This window comes from Schistocerca serialis, chromosome 2 (genome assembly GCF_023864345.2).
Source record: "Schistocerca serialis cubense isolate TAMUIC-IGC-003099 chromosome 2, iqSchSeri2.2, whole genome shotgun sequence".
Classification (NCBI taxonomy): Eukaryota; Metazoa; Arthropoda; class Insecta; order Orthoptera; family Acrididae; genus Schistocerca; species Schistocerca serialis.
The window spans coordinates 171,054,532-171,061,668 of record NC_064639.1 but is presented as its reverse complement, the minus strand read 5'-3'; positions in this window follow the sequence as shown (position 1 = coordinate 171,061,668).

Sequence of the window (7,137 nt, the reverse complement as noted above, 5' to 3'; positions counted from 1 at the left end):
ATGTTGGTCTACGTGGGACAGGCATTGCGGCTGTAAAATTCTCTTTCCCTTAGAATTGGGCCTCACAGCTCGGGTTGGGGAAATTACTTGCGTGCAATTACTAATCTGAGTGTTAGTGGTGCATATTCACAAAATGCTGGCTTATTTATTTCATCAGCATTTTAATAACATTCGTTCAGTTTGACACAACTATGACGTGTGACATCTCGACTTAACCGGAATGGTTCCAGGAATTCAATGTAAGGTGTGTTATTTGTTTGACACCTTACAGGTGGTGGTGTTGATAGGGATGATATTAGTGAGGGAGATAGTCCAAAATAAAAGAGGAGAAGTAAGCTTTAGGCAATACATTGTCACAATTAATGCAAATTTTGCTAGGAATACAATCTAGTATAGGGGCATTGAGTACAAGATGGAACAGAGAAATTCTGTTCTCAATCCAAATAATGAAAGTGTAACAGCTGAAGTGAAAAAATTAAATCAGACATTGAAGCGGTTATTGATACAAAATAAGGCGTTATAAGGACAGATATCGGCAAGATTTTTGAGGAGGCTGGCCTGATAAACACCAGAGTCGATGCAGTAGAAAAACGTTGAAACGTCCCCTTTGAAAAATTATACATGACTATGCTTATACTGACACAAAATACACTCCTGGAAATGGAAAAAAAGAACACATTGACACCGGTGTGTCAGACCCACCATACTTGCTCCGGACACTGCGAGAGGACTGTACAAGCAATGATCTCACGCACGGCACAGCGGACACACCAGGAACCGCGGTGTTGGCCGTCGAATGGCGCTAGCTGCGCAGCATTTTTGCACCGCCGCCGTCAGTGTCAGCCAGTTTGCCGTGGCATACGGAGCTCCATCGCAGTCTTTAACACTGGTAGCATGCCGCGACAGCGTGGACGTGAACCGTATGTGCAGTTGACGGACTTTGAGCGAGGGCGTATAGTGGGCATGCGGGAGGCCGGGTGGACGTACCGTCGAATTGCTCAACACGTGGGGCGTGAGGTCGATGTTGTCGCCAGTGGTCGGCGGAAGGTGCACGTGCCCGTCGACCTGGGACCGGACCGCAGCGACGCACGGATGCACGCCAAGACCGTAGGATCCTACGCAGTGCCGTAGGGGACCGCACCGCCACTTCCCAGCAAATTAGGGACACTGTTGCTCCTGGGGTATCGGCGAGGACCATTCGCAACCGTCTCCATGAAGCTGGGCTACGGTCCCGCACACCGTTAGGCCGTCTTCCGCTCACGCCCCAACATCGTGCAGCCCGCCTCCAGTGGTGTCGCGACAGGCGTGAATGGAGGGACGAATGGAGACGTGTCGTCTTCAGCGATGAGAGTCGCTTCTGCCTTGGTGCCAATGATGGTCGTATGCGTGTTTGGCGCCGTGCAGGTGAGCGCCACAATCAGGACTGCATACGACTGAGGCACACAGGGCCAACACCTGGCATCATGGTGTGGGGAGCGATCTCCTACACTGGCCGTACACCACTGGTGATCGTCGAGGGGACACTGAATAGTGCACGGTACATCCAAACCGTCATCGAACCCATCGTTCTACCATTCCTAGACCGGCAAGGGAACTTGCTGTTCCAACAGGACAATGCACGTCCGCATGTATCCCGTGCCACCCAACGTGCTCTAGAAGGTGTAAGTCAACTACCCTGGCCAGCAAGATCTCCGGATCTGTCCCCCATTGAGCATGTTTGGGACTGGATGAAGCGTCGTCTCACGCGGTCTGCACGTCCAGCACGAACGCTGGTCCAACTGTGGCGCCAGGTGGAAATGGCATGGCAAGCCGTTCCACAGGACTACATCCAGCATCTCTACGATCGTCTCCATGGGAGAATAGCAGCCTGCATTGCTGCGAAAGGTGGATATACACTGTACTAGTGCCGACATTGTGCATGCTCTGTTGCCTGTGTCTATGTGCCTGAGGTTCTGTCAGTGTGATCATGTGATGTATCTGACCCCAGGAATGTGTCAATAAAGTTTCCCCTTCCTGGGACAATGAATTCACGGTGTTCTTATTTCAATTTCCAGGAGTGTCTATTCACATCTTAATGTCTATGTAATTAAAGTGGTGCACCACAAAAACTAATTCTACAAAAAATTACCAAGTACTTGAAAAGAAAATTATACATGCAGTTACTGTTATTAGCCCCTTCTTATTGTTCTTTCCATTCCAAGAGCTCCTTTTTAGAAGAATGTGGATCAGAAAATAATTATTTAATAGATCTGTTGACAGAAAGTGTTCACATTAGGAGAAGTTTATTTTATAAAACCAATGCTGCAACACAGCTGGAAAACAGATATCAAATGAAATAAGCAATTACGCAAACCAAAGCATAAAAACATCATTCAATAGCTATGTGGCATTTTGTAAGTTAGTAGAAATTCTCTCAACTCTCGTAGAAAGACACTTGTCATAATCAGGTGTGCAGACGTAAGAATATTTCCCATCAGTTTATAAGCATTTCAGTAAGTAGCACAAAGTACGCTCTCCACAATATAATCATATGTTTTCAAGTTTGAGCGTGTCGTGTTTGCGATGCTTTCTACAAAGGAATGTCAATAGCGAGGATAATGGCCTCTTTTTTTTTTCTCCACCTGTGCCTCTGAAAGTCACGCACTAATGCTTTTTTCCAGGCGACTCTCATGCAGCTGGTTGCCCACGACGCATTACGTGCAGGTGGTCACTTAACTTTCTTACCGAAATATTTACGACACCAGTTTGCATTACAGTGACAGTCTCATATAAAAAATTTCACAGGTCGAGAATTTGTGTTGCAAATGTGTAGAAACAAAATCCTATGAATATAACAGTGTGCAAAAAATTTTCGCCTGCATTGTGATACATTCATGCATTTACACACATCATAACTCTTAAAGTACGATTCTTTGTTTCCAACATCCTTTTTCACAAGTCAGAATCCCTAACCACTACTCATTATTCCTAACCACATACACATATTCGTCGACACTTCTTCAATATTTCACCTTAATAAATACGTATCATAATCAAATTCCTCATATAACATCAGCTTATTCATCATAAACATACCCCAACAGCATAATACACATCGTCGTCGTAAAAATAACATCATAACACCTCAGTCAAACCTCAAAAACGTCATAGCTTTCTGCAATAATATCAAAACCTAAAAAAAATTCTCTGCTCATTTCAAGAGTGTCATCTACCTCAAATGTACTTTAAAACCATGCTCCGTTACCAAATACATCAGTCAAAGCTCTCATAGTATCACAGTGGTTCCGAAAAAATATGAACAGTTCACAAAATACAGACGAAATACAATTTCATAAGTGGGAAGTTATCCAACTGTGTAATTGCATAAACATCTGTCACTGATGTAGTAAAAAAAATGTTTGTTTCTCTGTTAAATAATCAGATAGCTGTGTAATTCTGTGTTAGAGGAATATGGTACCGATGTGTAAAGTTGTATAAGCAAATACCATATTAGCTAGGGCTCCTTGTGCTTGTCAAACACATGGTACACAAAGTAAGCGTGTATCCCCTGAGGATTAATGTAATTATACCCTCAGGTGTTACAGATTACAGCAATGGAATGAAATGTATCACGGAAAACCCTTGTATCATTGTACTTCAAATATCTTTAAAAATAAATGTTTTAAGTACAAAATTAATCACTCAAATACGTGTACTGTAGCGCTAAACTGTGCGTCTTGTAAGATAATCTCTGTGGAAGTGTCGTAGTTATCGTCCTCCGCAAGCTAAGTTCTGCAGAAGTCAATGTACTTACCTCATGATAAACAAAAGTGAAATGCTTTGCGCATAGATATCTTAGTTATTACGCTTATTGCCGTGATGAAGAAAGTACTGTGCTGTAACGTACTGTTGTGCTACGGAAAAGGCTGTCTCATTGTAGCTATACCACAAAAGTTACTACTAAAACATGTTTTACTTTCCAGAATAATTCAGAAAAACTGTGCAGATATAAAACAGATACACCACAAAAGCAACATTGTAAATTGTGAGTCATTAGTAGTGTCGTGATAAAATCGTGTAGTTGTCACATAAACTAACTACTGTGTCATCTGGTATCTCACAGAAAGTATTTTAAATCCAGAATGTATTTTCAAGTAAACCAAAATGTTGCATTAAAATCTCATTAGCAGTACCAGTGTATGTTCTAAGTATGTAAGCCTGATAGTCGTTACTGGGTTTAGGAGACCTAACTTCTACAAATTCACCTTGTCGAAAGTGCCCTGTTCTGTTTGAATCTCGCCAGTTCTGATGCAATTCAAGTCTGTCGTTACGATTATATCGTCTGTCGTCATGTCGGTAGTTCCTATAATTTCTTTCTTGTCGGTTAAGTGGTGGAGAATTTCTCCCTGAATTATCACTGCACGGTGGACCGTTGCGTCTGAAGTTATTCTGTCTCCCGTGATAATATTAGTTCTGGTTGCCGTATTGTCTGTTTCTATGATTGTCTCTGTCATATTCATTACTACGGAAATGCGATCTTTCTCTGTAACTATTACTCTGCCAGTGGTTGTCATACGGGTGGTGTCTGTTTTGGTCACGATTTGTGTTGTGAGAATAGCCTTGTCGTGTCCAGTTATCATTTCTTTCATCGCGGAATTGCGACGGATGTGACCTGTAATTGTTGTGTTCCTGTTTTCGCGTTCCGCAGTTATCAGTGTCAATTTCTAATTCTTGTAAGAGTCCCTGAAAAGCTTCAATGTCGTCTTTGCAACGTCCTGCCAAAATAATATGTCGTAAATGTTCAGGTAATTTGATTAAGCAAATGCGGATGAGTTCTAAGGGGCTGTATGGGTTTGACAGGTACTGATTATTGTGCAACATGTCTTCAAAATATTTCACAAGACTGGAATATTCAGATTGTTCGAAATGTTTCATCATTATGATGCTATGTTTCACTCGGTCTTGTGTGGCTTGAGACCAATATGCTGAGAGGAAGGCATGGTAAAATTCTCCTTCACTGTGGGAATCGTGAATGACCGATCGCATTCTTACAGCTGGTTCATTCTCTAAGTATCCACACATAAATTCTAATCTGTGTTCTAATGAGCAGTTGGGAGGAAAATAATCAGAGAATTGATGGAGCCACGCTTGTGGATAAATGTCGTTGCCAGAATTCTTAAACGTTTTAAATTTACGTGTAGTAATGAACAGCTTATAGTCAAAATCATCATGTCGGCGAGTCGCATATCGGTCATTGCTACGTCGTTTCGGCGGTTCCATTTCAAAATTCGGTGCACCTTGCCAATTTCTTTCATAATTTCCGAAGTGTCCTGTGTTATTATTTTGTGGCTGTTCCGTATTTCTATGTCCCTCTTCTCGTATTGGAGCGCGAGTGTCCTCTGAAATACGTAATTCTTGTATTACCTGTGTCAGCTGATCTTGTACTTCCCGGATTTCTCTTTGGTGTTGCGTATTAATTTGATTCTGATTTTGTTTGAATTTCCTAATTGGTTCACACTCTTCTGTGTTATTAAGGACTACCGGTTTTGTGTCATTTAGATTATCATCTACCTTCGTAGATAAATTATTTAGCTGATCCGAAAGTTCAACTACTTTCTCTGATAATGAACTAATTTCCTCCATGTGTCTTTCTGAACCAATTTTCAGAGTATCTACTGTGTCCTTTAAGTTTTCTTGAGTTTTTGCAAGTTGCGTAACCGAATCGGTAGATGCAACTGAGTCAATTTTAGCTTGAAAGGTTTCATGATTTTCATGAACAATAGTTTGCAGTTCTTTTATGGCTGCTTCGTGATTCTGTAATGCATTTTCATGCCGCGAAAAAATAGATTGAAAATGCTCACAAATCTGTGTTTTTACGCCATTACAGACTTTTTGACATTTCGATTCAATGTTATGTAACTCAGTAGTTTGTTCAAGTGTGGTGTCTAACTTTTGAAGCTTTTGCTGTGTTTGTCTCTGATTTTGTTCCACTGTGTCTAACTGTTGCTGTGTTTGTTTCTGATTTTGTTCCATTTGTTGCATTAATTGTAATAATAATGTGTTAATGCATGTCGCCAGTGGTCGGCGGAAGGTGCACGTGCCCGTCGACCTGGGACCGGACCGCAGCGACGCACGGATGCACGCCAAGACCGTAGGATCCTACGCAGTGCCGTAGGGGACCGCACCGCCACTTCCCAGCAAATTAGGGACACTGTTGCTCCTGGGGTATTGGCGAGGACCATTCGCAACCGTCTCCATGAAGCTGGGCTACGGTCCCGCACACCGTTAGGCCGTCTTCCGCTCACGCCCCAACATCGTGCAGCCCGCCTCCAGTGGTGTCGCGACAGGCGTGAATGGAGGGACGAATGGAGACGTGTCGTCTTCAGCGATGAGAGTCGCTTCTGCCTTGGTGCCAATGATGGTCGTATGCGTGTTTGGCGCCGTGCAGGTGAGCGCCACAATCAGGACTGCATACGACTGAGGCACACAGGGCCAACACCTGGCATCATGGTGTGGGGAGCGATCTCCTACACTGGCCGTACACCACTGGTGATCGTCGAGGGGACACTGAATAGTGCACGGTACATCCAAACCGTCATCGAACCCATCGTTCTACCATTCCTAGACCGGCAAGGGAACTTGCTGTTCCAACAGGACAATGCACGTCCGCATGTATCCCGTGCCACCCAACGTGCTCTAGAAGGTGTAAGTCAACTACCCTGGCCAGCAAGATCTCCGGATCTGTCCCCCATTGAGCATGTTTGGGACTGGATGAAGCGTCGTCTCACGCGGTCTGCACGTCCAGCACGAACGCTGGTCCAACTGTGGCGCCAGGTGGAAATGGCATGGCAAGCCGTTCCACAGGACTACATCCAGCATCTCTACGATCGTCTCCATGGGAGAATAGCAGCCTGCATTGCTGCGAAAGGTGGATATACACTGTACTAGTGCCGACATTGTGCATGCTCTGTTGCCTGTGTCTATGTGCCTGAGGTTCTGTCAGTGTGATCATGTGATGTATCTGACCCCAGGAATGTGTCAATAAAGTTTCCCCTTCCTGGGACAATGAATTCACGGTGTTCTTATTTCAATTTCCAGGAGTGTCTATTCACATCTTAATGTCTATGTAATTAAAGTGGTGCACCACAAAAACTAATT